This window comes from Phragmites australis, chromosome 7, assembly GCF_958298935.1.
Source record: "Phragmites australis chromosome 7, lpPhrAust1.1, whole genome shotgun sequence".
In the NCBI taxonomy this organism is placed as follows: domain Eukaryota; kingdom Viridiplantae; phylum Streptophyta; class Magnoliopsida; order Poales; family Poaceae; genus Phragmites; species Phragmites australis.
This window is the reverse complement of record NC_084927.1, coordinates 20457840-20472321: the sequence shown is the minus strand read 5'-3', so window position 1 is coordinate 20472321 and position 14482 is coordinate 20457840. Positions and strand designations below refer to the sequence as shown.

Genomic DNA, 14482 nt, shown 5'->3' with positions numbered 1-14482 from the left:
CGCTGTTGGTGAAAGAAAATATCTTCCACGAACAAGTGCGACGAGAGCCTCCTCTAGAGAGGAGACTCAAGCTTGGAGAAGAAGTAGAGAGGAAGGAATACCGATGTGTTCATCACCAAGAGATTGGTCACTGGTCTGATGGCCATGAGTCTGTATTTATAGTACCATTCGGGGTGTAAGTATACAAATATTCCTTTACAGAGATAGCGATGCAAGTTACCGCCATGCTACAGGGACTTGGAGCTAGTCGAATTACACAGTATGCCAAATACTGTGGTGTAGGTAATCCAGAAGGTGCGATACTCGGCCGATCATCAATTGTGACACGACGCTGCACTGTCCTGAATGTCAGGATGACCTCCACTTGTACTGGGATGTCAGGATGGCCACAACTTGCACTAGCATTAAATACCGATCATTTCGTTGCAGGCGGAGAATGGCTCGTGGGCCCCCTCTGGCTGATTTTTCTCCAAGGCTTGATGACCCACTACTCGAGCTTCCGAGAGCTTGCCCAGGATCCAGAGAACTGGTGCTCCGGGAGACTAGGGCTTCGGGAGACTGGGGCTCTGGAGATCTCTGGAGCCTGGAGATCCGAGAGGCCTTCGGGGATGAGAGATTCACAAGAATAGGTTGACGGGGCCAGAGACGTCGGGGGTCCTTAAAGACAGCCCCAAACAATCCCTTCCAGAGACCAGCAACTTCTCCTATCTCAAGAGACAGTGGCCGGAGGGGTTCACGGTCTTTGAAAGCTAGATTTCCGACTGAGGATCCGGAGCCCTAGAGCCGAAAAGCTTCGGACCCTTTAGTAATATCTACATATTGAGGTATTTCCCCAACCAGCTGGAAGAGGAACCGCTCCACAGGGATAGGCAGGTGCTTGATCGACATGAACAAGAAGACGGAGTGCACAGAGGGTATCTTCTGCACCAAGAGCGGGAATACAGGGGGAATACCTTGGACCAGGTCCGAGTACAGGAGGCCCACCCCGGGGATCAGCCGCAGCACATCGTGCTTCTCGAGCAGTGCTATCAGTCTATCACTTTGTCGGTTGGCATAATGTGGTCAAACTCATACCGGTACTTCTTGACGTGGACATATTGCCATGTCATCGTTAGGGCCATCAGGACAAGCGAGAAGCAGAACGGTATGTACCCACCTTGGATGAACTTTGACAAAATTGAAGAGAGGTAAATCAGCTCTATGGAACCAAACACGATGTAGAAAAGGAAGATGAAGATAATGTTCTTCCTCCACACGAGTAGCATCACAATCGTAATAAAATGGATGGTGATCAAGAACACAGTCACGATGCAGATCCCTGCACATAACCAGAATCAAATAAGATAAATGTGATGTGTATTCTATTCTGAACTCAAAAATAAATGTCTCATCATCTTCTAGTTACTTACCATAAGCATTGCCAATTTCAGTGGTTGTTCTGAAGTGCTTGCCAGTCCCATCAAAAAGTTCACTTCAGGAATGTAAACCTGTCCCTCATAACTCTTTGAGGTGTGAATCACTCGAACCCTGGGGAAGCAACCAAGAGATATGGCTTTGGAGAGGATGGTGAATGCACCAGAGAGCATAGCTTGGCTTGCAATGATAGCCGAAAGAATGGCGATAATGAGGTTGGCCAGAACAATGGTGCTGCATCAGTACAGAGAGTTGATCTTATTTATGCTAGTTTACGAAAAAAGTCATTTCCAAGAAGCAAAATTGTACTCTTAGTTCTTATATACCTGGGATAGATCTAAAGAAGGCATCTGAAACTTCCTCAAGGAATTTCCTCAGATATGCTGTCTGCCCATGTAGCATAGTGCCACCGAGGGGAACAAGACAGTGTTAAAGCTTATCTATGGGAGGAAATACAGTAACCATTGTCAGATATTTCTGTTCTATAAACAGGGAAAATTACTTCCTATAAAATTAAATGTAGAGTTGGGAGTATCAAAATGGTGCAGCAAGTAGCATACATGCGAGTGTCACCATTAGCTGAATGGCCTTGATATTGAAATGGCTTAGGTTTGCATACATTCCTTCTGTGCCTATTGCATATGACAGCCCATTCTAATTGCAGGCTATAGATTATCTTTGCAATTGCATTTTATGTCGATGAGTTTACCAGTGACGCACAAGATAACACCCCCCCAGTGAAACCCATCCTTCCTTCCCGTTCCTTCTGAAGTAATCTACTATGTATATTGGATTGAAGGTTATACATTCCAATGGCAGCAATGAAAACAAACCACACCAAAATGATCGGAGCAAAGGAGTACCCAACCTTGTCTGTACCATAACGCTGGACTAAGAAGAGCGTGAACAAAATAGGTACTGAAATCCAGACAACCTGTGCTGTGCAAAAAATGACACCAAACAATTTGTTAGAAAACTTGAAGTTTCACAACCGAATGTGGGCCCGTCTCGATCTCTTGAAAGATTCGATTCTATCTCTTAGGGATTTTTGGCACTATATATACGGGGCAGCACCCCTCATTATAAACACAGATGAATAAAGAATAGATAGTTTTTCCCCTACGCTTGTGTCTCCTTTTGCAATTATTCCAGAGAGATCGCTGGACTACACCCGGTAGCAGCGGTTTCTCAACACGTTATCAGCACGAAGCTCTACCGGAGATCAAGCTAGCGGAACGAATCTTCCTGCGATCGATCTGCACTGCATCGGTATCGACATCAAGCGGACAGGTCTTTGGCCTAGCCTATATGCCCTACGGGGCACGAATCATTCGCAAGAATTGAAAGGTACGATCGATTCGGTACGTATCCTCGTAGCTACTGTCTTTTGCATCAAAATAGATCTGAAATCTCGCATGAACAATAGCCTATATGCATGAATAGTAGTGGATCACATCTGATCTCGTGGGGCCTGCAGCCACCACATCGCCGCCGGTCGGTACTGACGTCCGTCATCTCTGCACAGACCAGAACGCGAAGCCAAGGTGCTGCTGCAGGCCGACGTACACGTCGTTGCGCTGTCCCGCCCTGCAGGCTGGCGGCCCTCCTCACGCACCACATCGGCTAGCCCTACAGGCCACCCTGGCCCCGCCTACTGTGCTCACGCCGTCGTAGCGCCGCACTACTGCACGCGCTGCCCATCTGGCCTGCACGCCAAGCACCGGCCACCAACTCCCGCTGCAGAACACGCAAGCTGCCGCCCTGCTGACCAGAGGCCCTGTCGGCCAAGCAATTGAATGCACGCATGCACTAAAGTACATGAAAGTCCAGCAAAGGCCCTGCAAGTGTTCATCGAGCGTGCAGATGGAAACTGGTCAGAGGCCATGCAGGCCATCGCCCCTATGGTCGCTGTACCGGTCGTTGTGTCACCACGTGCCGGCAGATGGAGATCGGCCGAAAGCCTCCGTTGACGTGCCGTGCCCCCCTGCTGTTCACGTGAAGATCGGCCTGGAGACCTTGCGTGTCGCGTGCCCAGAAGAAGACACAATCCCTGCCGTCCTTGCTTGCCACATGCGGCCGATCTTTTGCAGAAAAAGACATCCGCATTAGTTGACATGCCGGCCTACAGCCTGGCTGTCAGTGCTGATGGGAGAAAAAAGGGGCGTTGTCATGCTGCCGCGCGCCTGGCCGGAAGCCGCCGTCACACACGAGCTCCCCGAACAGCACGCTGCCACCCGCATAGGATGGGCTCAGCAGACGTCACCGAATTGAAACCCTAACCCTGGATGGGTTGGGCCAAATGCACCAATAGCTCATTCACAGCCGAGAAAAAGAATTGAGGTTTTTGAGCCAGGATGGGCTGGGCCGGCCCAATGCTAATAGGTCGGCCTAATAAAGAAAGAAAATCAGCTGGAATAAGAAAATAGAAGAAAGATGGGCGGCTAGAAAGAATATGAAGAGACCGAAATAGGAAAGAAAAAGGGCATACATAAATTTCGCATATTAGACCTTATGGTTTCTGAAAATTACGCAAATTTTGGAATTTTGCGTATAAACCCTCGGGTTTTATGGAGAATCTTGAAAATACTTCTCCTACATGAAAGTATCTCTAGAATTTAAATTTTGCATATGTTTTAGCCATTATGAAGTATTTATTTCTATGTTATTTTGCTGTTTAAATTGCCTGTTATGCATTTAAATTCAATAAAAATTTACATAATAGCATAGAAAATATCGAATTGCAGCAATCTAATTTAGCAACATGAAGCAACTTTACTGGAAGTAATACTTGCATCATTTAAATATGTAGATGGCTGGCATCACGAACAAGGAGTTCGCTAAGCTGAGTGCTGGTGGCTGCAACTATCTCACTTGGGCATTGGATGTTCGGATTGTACTGGGAGTAAAAAGGCTCCACGCTGCAATTGGCTTGGGAACAAGTAGTACAATTGTTCCCACGGAGGATGAGAATGATCAGGCACTTCATTTTCTCCGCCATCATCTCTCTCCCACTTTGAAGGATGAGTACATGGCAATGATCAGCGCTAAGGCACTATGGGACGCACTGCAGGAGCATTTTGAGCATCTTAAGTACACCATCAAGTCTCTCGTAGAGCAAGAATGGGACCGGCTACGTTTCTGTGACTATAAGCATGCCAGAGAGTACAACTCCACGCTGCACCGCATTTGCACACTACTGTGTCTCTGTGGGAAAGAGATCACAGAAGAGGAGAAAATTAAGAAGACTCACTCCACTTTCCACCCAAATGCGGCAGAATCCGCACGCAATCACCGTCAATCAAATTACAAGAAGTATTCTGAATTGATTGATGTGTTGCAACTCCATGAAGTTCATAACGAAGTCATAAACAAAAACTTTTTATCCCAACCTCAAGGGAAGAGCAGTGGTCTAGAAGTCAATCACATCTCTTTCAAAGCGCGCAAGAACCGCAATATGAAGCAGGTGAAGGGAGGAAAGAAAGTGGTGGCAGGAAAAGTCAAGCCTGGTGATGATAATGGTAAGACAAAGAAAAAGGTCAAGCCATATGGTGAGCAGAACCAGACATGCTATAAGTGTGGTGTTTGGGGCCATTGGTCCTGAATCTGCAAAGCACCAAAGCATGTTGTGGAAGCATTCCGGAAGAAGAAGAAAGAGCAGCTAGAAGCACACCTCACCATTGCAGTGGGGATGTAAGAGGACAAAGCAGTCGAAGTTGAAAGGGATGCATCTCACATGGAAGTTGATGACACTCCTGCAATGACTGTAAAAGACCTCTCGATGAAGGATGCGGAGACCTCTACTTTGTCCTCCTCCACTGACATAGAAGATGCCATAAATAATGAAGCGGAAAAGAAAGCCATTGAAGCAGAAGTGGCCGGATATTTCGCAGACTCTATCTAGAATTAGAGTAATTATCCATTCAATTTGTTGCTGAATTTAGGAGGATTGAATGAATAAATGTAAGCTCTAGAAGAGAAATCTTAGCTGCAAACAATATTATTTTTCGATAGTCAATGAAGTATTTAGTCTTGTTGCTACTTCCTCGCATGTGAATGATTGAATGTTTTATTTATAGAATATGTGTGGCGCCCGCATGGAAGAAGTGTGTATTGTGGATAGTGGAACCACAAACACCATCTTAAGAGAAAAGATGTATTTTCAGTCTATTAAAAATAGCTCTGGAAAGGTGATGACTGTCACTGGAAGTGGTAAATGCATAGTAGGTTCTGGAAGAGCCACAGTCATACTACCTGTGGGAACTACTTTGCACATTGAGGAAACATTGTTATACCCTGAATCTACAAGAAATCTCTTAAGTTTTAAAGACATTCGCGCTAACGGTTTCCATGTAGAAACTGGTGAAGAAGATGGTAGGGAGTACCTACACATCACTAAGCGTGATAGCGAAGTGAGAATACTAGAAAAACTTCCCTCCATGACTGCATCCATAATCCGATATTTAGAACCAATAACTGGAAATTTGCATACGGCCCGCTTCACTGACTGCATTTTTGATGAAAATAATTTTCCGTCATTAGGGGGAGGAAATATACCCTTGGATGAAAAATGTCAGGAAATTATATGGCAGGCTGAAGGAATTGCGGCACATGATCCTCGCAGTAGTGAAGCAAATGGTGAAGTACAGAAAATTATCGATCTGCAGAAATTAGCAAACAATCTGCCTGATCATTTTTGTGATTTGAAGAGCGTGACTAAGTCGCATGTGCCTGCACGCAATGCACCGGAGAGGTGGAAGTACCAAAAGAAGGTACCCCTCATCTTGTCCTAGGAGCTCCGAAAAATAATAAAAGGACAAGAAATTCGGTTTCTCAAGTCCCAAATAGCCGAAGACGTCCGACGAAGGTGGGAAATGAAAGTTTACCACAACCGATCGCAAAAGTGCCCCAAAGGAAAAAGAATGGGAGCCAGTTGAGACCTGGCGATGGTATGGAATCTCAGGAAGTAGGTATACCAGATTTGAATCTTCCCACGCAGGAAGGAACCAGCGAAAATGCGCACGCTGAAATTGACGCTGGTAAACTAAAGGACCTTGCTACAATAGTAAGAAATTATGAAGAGCAAGATGAAGAAGCACCTGGAAGTGCAGCCCATGATGAAATAGCAATAAACTATATGAATTCAGGGGAATCCTGGAATAGAGCAACCACAATAGTCGACACATACTTCGCAAATAAAATTACCACAGTCATAGATCATGACCTTGAGCCTGTAGAATGAGGTCAGATTGGGAAGATTGGCAGAAGGCAATAACAGCTGAACTGTTATCCCTGAACAAAAGAGAGGTTTTTGGGCCAGTATCCCGCACACCTCCCCGCATTAAACCAGTCGGATATAAGTGGGTTTTTGTTCGTAAGAGGAATGAAAGAAATGAAATTATTAGGTACAAAGCACGACTAGTGGCACAAGGTTTCACTCAACAACCAGGCATTGATTATGAAGAAACTTATTCCCCGGTGATGGGTGGCATTAACTTTAGATATTTAATCTCAATGGCAATCAACCTGGAGTTGAAAATGAAATTGATGGATATTGTGACCGCATATCTTTATGGGAGCCTAGATTCGGTCATTTATATGAAGGTACCTGAAGGAATACCATTGCCGAATCAGGATAGAGGAAATAGACACCTTTATAGCGTACAATTGAAGAAGTCGCTATATGGGTTAAAACAGTCAGGTAGAATATGGTACAATCATTTGAGTGAATTTTTTGGAAAATGAGGCTACACAAATAGCACGGATTGTCCCTATGTATTCATAAGAAGGTCCCAAAATGGATTTTGCATAATATCAGTATATGTAGATGATCTGAATATCATTGGTACAAAAGAAGATATAGAAGAAGCAAGTTCCTACTTAAAATCTGAATTTGAAATGAAAGATTTGGGTAGAACCAAATTTTGCTTGGGCCTGCAGCTAGAGCATGTGGCAGATGGAATCTTTGTACATCAGTCAAACTACACTCAGAAGGTGTTAGAGCAGTTTGGTTTTGAAAAATCATTTCCTGCTAAAACCCCCACGGTCGAAAGGTCATTACAAGCAGATCAAGATCCCTATAGACCTAGAGAAGAGGGGGAGGAAGTATTGGGACCGGAATTCCCATACTTAATTGTAATAAGTGCGCTGATGTATCTAGCTAATTGCACTAGGCCAGACATAGCGTTTGCAGTAAACCTACTTGCACGATACAGTGCAGAGCCCACTAAAAGATACTGGAAGGGCTTGAAGGATATTCTGCGCTACTTGCAAGATAGCAAAGATCCAGGCCTGTTCTACAGAAAGAATCAGGATCTAAGTCTGGTTGGATACGCAGATGCTGGTACCTGTCAGACCTGCATACAACGAAATCACAGACTGGCTATGTTTTCTTATGTGGTGGAACTGCAATATCCTAGAAATCGTCGAAGCAAAGTCTTGTATCTACTTCAATGAATCACTCAGAAATAATAGCTTTATATGAAGCCGCACTGGAATGTGCATGGCTTAGAAGAGTGATCAATTATATCCAACAGTCATGTGGTTTGAATACTACTAACACCCCTACTATTATCTATGAAGATAATGTTGTATGTGTTGCACAAGTGCAATTGGGATATGTGAAAAGCAAATTAACGAAACATATTAACCCCAAGTTATTTTATGCTCATGAATTGCATAAAATGAATGAAATAAAGGTAATGCATACCAAGTCATGTGAAAATCTTGCAGATTTATTCACTAAATCTCTCCCTGCATCTAGTTTTGAAAGATATCTTCATGGCATTGGGATGATGAGGTTTAGAGAGTTGCATATTTCAGAGGGAGAATTTTCACATAATACCGATATTAAGAATTAAATCTCAATCAAGAAGATTAAGTGCCCAACGTTAATCATGAAGATTGTATGAAGTATTTTGAGTGGATTGTACTCTTTTTCCCTTAAATGAGTTTTCTTGAAGTTTCTCATGTTAAGGTTTTTAACGAGGCAATTCGTGTGACCATGTCGCGAGCTATGTACTCTTTCTCCCAATTTTTCCTATTGGGTTTTTGGGGAGTTTTAATGAGACATATACATTTTGCGAGAAGTGCCCAAGGGAGAGTGTTAGGAAACCTGGAGTTTCACAACCGAATATGAGCCCGTCTCGATCTCTTGAAAGATTCGATTCTATCTCTTAGGGGTTTTTGGCACTATATATATGGGGCAGCACCTCTCATAGTAAACACAGATAAATAAAGAATAGACAGCTTTTCCCCTACGCTTGTGTCTCCTTTTGCAATTGTTCCAAAGAGATCGCTGGACTACACCCGGTAGCAACAGTTTCTCAACACAATTTACATGTAACGAACAAAGGGTATCAACCGATCACTCATCATGTAAGCTCCTTTTTTTCACGTACTTTCAGTTAAGCTTAGCACCTTCTCTCTGATCCCACTCACTGTAGACATCAATAGAAGAACCACAAGAAAGCATCCGCGAGATGCTTTTGCTCTTTGCAGTACGCCATGATGGAGAGATCACCTTACTGAAGGCCGTGGAACTCGTTCGAAAGGATGATTGCGGGACTCTCCTTGTTACCGTAGAAGAGAGCTTCGACAGCAACCCACAGAGCACGGGCGTCCTGCTCTTTGTCAAGGATGATGTCGAGAACAATGTTCTGATTCCATGTAGAGGAGAAAATATGGGAAAACACCACACACAGCAGGCAGGCCGTAGGGTGGTTTATATATATTGATTACAAGGGACCACTTCCTAAATATACAGGATACAAGATCTGTTAGGATTTGTCAGCTAGCAGATTATATCCAAACTAACCATAAATAGTTAGGCAGTCAAGGAAACTAATCCTAAAGTACCAAGCAATGCGCTAACAGTAGGGATGGCAGTTGAGCCCATGGCCATGTTCAGGTACCCGCTGGTTATGCGCGTGGTGTGTGTGGGTTCAGGTGAGAAATTTTGTCAACAAATCTGGCGGATCAGGTACTCGAAATAGAACGGGTTGGGCACGGGTTTGTAGTTTTGTCCGTGGGTGCCCACGGGTCGCCCGAGTTCGCAGCAGTTTGCTTCACGCGGTCTCCTTCACCTCCTGATTCTCTCACGTGCTGCCCAGGCGCCGCCCTCAATCGGTCACTTGACGACCCGCAGGCGACCCTCGGGTTTTAGGTACCCATCGGGCACGGGCACAGGCACGGGTAGAAAAATTCACTCATTACCCTTCACGGGCATGGATCGGGTATGCCAATTCGGGTCTTTGGTCGGTTACAGATCTACTTCGTCCGTGCCTGATTTGAACAGAGAAGAGCATTCTATACTCTATAGCCTTGGTGATAAAGCTTTGTAATGCTTTAGTCATGTTCGGTTCCTAAGGTGAATTGGCAAAGAAGCAACACTACTTTTCTTCTGCTCGTGTGCTTTAAGATGTGCCAATTGCCAATGTGTCCTTTGAGATGCACATGGCAAGTTATCCCCTTTGTCCTTTAAACCTGCATGATTCATTACCTTTACCTTTGAAAAGTATATGCATATTATTCCTTAATTGCTTGTGCAACCTAGCAATCATATCATGATGTTCCCCTTTAATGTGAGAGATGCAGTGCAAGAGGACACATCCTCCCTTTTCCTGCCTAAATAGCTCTTCGTTTGCCTGCTAGGTGTCTTTGAAGGTGAAACATTATACAGATAAACACCATTTATATCAAGCATTCCAATTTTGTGGACTGTGCCAACGGAGATGTAGTCAGTTACTTCAGAAGCACAAGCTTCCATTTTGTTTCTTTTATTTTGCAATTTTCTTTTTACTCGTAATATTTTTTTTAGTCATACTAAAAGATGCTGGCGGATAAAATCAAAGATTTGAGACACAATCAGCCTGCCTCAACATCCTATTCACTGGACTTTTTTTCCCTTCATCTATCTCTTTCCCTTTCCTTTGGCACGTAAGATTTACCTACCATAGATATTGCAAAAAAGTTGAGTACAAGATTTAGTTCATACAAATTAAAAACTCGACGATCAAACATGGCTTTTCCTTCATGCATGTATCTGGATCGCCTTGTTTTGTCACGTTTGAACATGATTTTCTTTAGATGTATCCCTTAAGGAACATGCTCCTCAAAACTACAAGATCAACTTTACATGCACGCTCCTTTCTTCTTTGAACATGATATGATTCATTCCTGCAGTATTCCATCTTTAGTCTTTAGCTTTCAGAGAGATATATTCTTTTCTTGTCATTGTAACCTAAGGATCATGTTTCCTGTATATATATAAGAGAGTACTGCAATGGACAGATGTTAATCCTTCCCAACTATTCGTTTTGCTGCCACCAGCCCGTTCTTGTTCTCATTTCTATGCTAAATCTATTCTCTTCAGGTTCCAATATAAGTGAGTAATAGATAGCGAGTCTTACAAAAAAACAAAAAAATTGATTTCATGTTCTAAATCTCTCATTTGTTCCTTTTCTGTTGTTCATTTATGTCTACAACTATTGCCTTTCTTTCAATATTGAGTCTTACAAAAAAACAAAAAAATTGATTTCATGTTATAAATCTCTCATTTGTTCCTTTTCTGTTGTTCATTTATGTCTACAACTATTGCGTTTCTTTCAATATCGAGTCTTACGGGGAAAAAAAACAAAAAAATGATTTCTTCCTTCATGTCTACCAAATAATTGTTTTTCTCTAGTGATAAATTGATATGCCCAAAGAAATCATATGATCTTTTGTCATCCACATAACATCAGCAAATTTCACCACCAGGTACTAATATCCTTCTTTTTTGTTTCATGATTATCTAACACTAAAAACTCTGAGTGATATAACGGCTGTGAGCTGCTCATCTTTTCTCAGGATCATATACGGAAGCGTGTGTTTGTGGAGCAGACTTAGAGAGACAACATATATTGGCCAGCTTCAGTTTAAATATTGCTTTCTTGGTGGAGAAACTGCAGAGAGGTAAATAAACACTGACTATAGCAATGATTACCATTAATTTCAACTAAACTCGTACTGTACAATTTCGAACGATTTTGATATGATTATGCCTGTAAAGCATATTTATTCATCACATAACTTCCTGCAAATTTTACTATAAACAACCTGCATCTTTTTTTCCGAAAATATTGTGGTTTCACTTTTCAAGATTGCTCACATATATTCTTGTGCTACTATGCTTAGGATTGTGTTATTTTGTGCCTGGTGTAAGGCTTCAGTACTTCTATGTAAATGATTAACAACTACTATAGAATACCTCATCAATTCTAGCAGTGAACAATCGACATTATCACTGTTAGTTTTAGAACCGACAATGATAGAATTTCTAAAACACAAAAAAGAGGTATTAGCCATCTCGTTGCCATCCACAGGGGCGGCCAGGGGTTAGGTCCCCCTATGCTCTATATATGTGTGTGTATATATATAACGGAGCGCTTTTTTCTTACCAAACTTTATCAAATTTAAAACATTTATCCTTAATGATCATGATTTATGTTACATTGCTCTACCCTTTATTGACCTAAGCTCTAGTTATTTTCTGTTATAGATATATTTTTAGCAACTTCTATGGTAGGCCAATATCAACTAGAAAAAGCAATATCGAGATGTTGAATGAGTAGATATCATTATTCATTATAGGAAAGGCCGAACATTTGTTACTGTAAGCAAATTTGTATATAAATAAGAAAAAAGATGTTTTAGGGCTATCATAGAACATGAATTCATCGCAACATTTCTATTATGTTTTTCAAAAAATAAAAATATATTAACCAATATTAAGATAAATTATGTTTTTTTCAAGGATCGATTTAATAACTTCTAGAATCGACTTAAATTTGTCTCTCCTCGACCTCCTATCATCAATCCTGGCTCGGCCCCTAGCCGTCCACACACCATGTCCCTCAAGCTCTCCTCCTGCGGTGGATGGCTTCGGCTCTGACGGTTGCCAGCAGCGAGCTGCACAAGGAATATGGGTGGTACGAAGAATGGAGAGAGGGAGACGCGCTGGAGCTTCTCACCTTAGCGCAAGGAAAAATTTATCGATAAAATTTTTTTATCGGAGGTTAGCGATAAACAGGATTATCGGATTTATCAGAATACTATCGGCGATAGATAAAAAAGTTTGGACAAAAATTGAAAAAAAAGGCTCAATTTATTTAGAAAATCACATAGATTATATCTAAATCTTGACATAAAAAATAACACATAAATGAATAGGATTGGAGGGGTGGTGTAGCGGCTGCGGGTTGACATTTTGTTGCTCACGTGTTAGATTCGGAAATCAAAAGACGTCAAATTAAAAAATTACCAAAAATTTCAGCCGATAAGTAAATTTATCGGCCTCTGCCGATAAATAGGATTATCGGGTTTATCGATTTTTTTGGACGATAAAAAATATCGGGTTTATCGATTTTTTTTAAGGCTTAGCGTGGTGGTCGGCGGCTAAGCAAAGGTGATCGGCGGAGGACGGAGGTGGTCGACCGTGAGGAAGAAGAGGCAATGACTGCTCGGTCCCAATAGTGATGACGTCTTCCAGTTCCAACGAACGGCGGTGGATTGCGAACATAGGGTAGAATGAAAATGATCAGCGTGGTTTTGCGCACAAGTCCTGTATACTCAGTGTCAACATTCTCACTAGAACAGTGGCAGCGGCAAGCGACCTCATTGGACCAGAGAGAGACGACGGCGAACTCGCCCCTTGAGGGCGGGATAGAGTGGGAGGTGACACGGGCGTAGTCAGCAAGGGAGAGGGTAAGGTTGGGGCTCCTTTTTTGTCGTGGGGAGTGCACCGAGCGGTTTGGCGGAGAGCTCAAAGGCCGGCAGTGATGGTGATGCATGGTTAAGGCCACTAGCGGCGGTTTGAATCTTTGGTAGAAGAAACTGATGGTGGGTGGCGTGGGCGACCGGTTTTTATATGTATCCCTTACGGAACGGCCATGATGGTGTGGGAGAGGAACGGGCGACGTCGGGAGGTAGGAGAAGAACAGGTAAGTGCACATGTAGTTGGGCCTGGTTGTGGCTTGGGGGCCAGGTGGGATGTGAGACGAGAATAAAGGAATTTGGGTCTGCTCTGGTTGGGCCATATCGGCCTAGGTACAGCCTGATTAGAATTGGAAATTCCTTTTTAGTTTTAATTTTAGAAAATAGTAGAAACACCAAGTAAACTCAGAAAAATATAAAATAAAATAGCAAATGAACACCATAATTCCATAAAAATATTATTTAATAATATTTGAAAATTGGGATGTTACATTTACCTCCAAAATGTTGCAAGTACAAGACTACGTTCATACGAATTACCAAAAGTCCATCAAACATGGACTTTTCTTTTGTGCATGCATCTGGATCACCTTGTTTTTGTCACGTTTGAACATGATTGTTTTTATATGTATCCCTTAAGGAACGTACGTGCTCCTTAAAAATGTTGTATTTCTTGGCTTGTTATTGTCACCTAAGAATCATGTTTCCTGTATATAAGAGAGTACTGCAATGGACAGATGTAATCCCTTCTCAGCTATTCGTTTTGCTGCCAATAATTCTCTTTGTTTCAGCTTCCAAATGAAGTGATTGATACCAAAAAAAATCCATTGTTATTCTTTCACGCCTACAATCTGACCCATTGACTGATTAATAGAGAAGAGAGTTGATTAGAGGGATGGATCCTACTCTCATCAGCCAAGAGTGGTGGAGGGATGGCGGACGGACCATCTCTATAAGGTCATGTTGTATGATTCACTATTTATTATTTTGAAAAGAAAAAAAACTAGTGCGGTAGTGTATACATAGGAAATATCGTAACTAGTTTTAAAAACTGAGATATACTTTTGACATTAGAAATTTATGAAATTCCATGGATAGTTTTTCTTAAAATGATCTTTAAAAACTCTAAAAGTGCTGGACAGAATACAGAAACAACCTTTAGTGATTCTAGGAATAGACAAGCATGCCATGATACGTTCCTGTTTTTTTATCTTAAGAAATAATGAAGTTAATCCTACAAGAGAATCAAGAGCAACCACTAACCTAGCTTCTGCTCAATTCCTACTTTACTTAACCCATATCGTAATGCATAGTCCTT

At 42.3% G+C, this 14482-nt stretch overlaps 1 pseudogene; it reads right to left on the bottom strand.

The window, feature by feature from the left end:
- Window positions 1-538: 538 nt before the first annotated feature.
- Window positions 539-8859, bottom strand: LOC133923474 (potassium transporter 1-like; annotated as a pseudogene).
- Between the last annotated feature and the right edge of the window lie 5623 nt (window positions 8860-14482).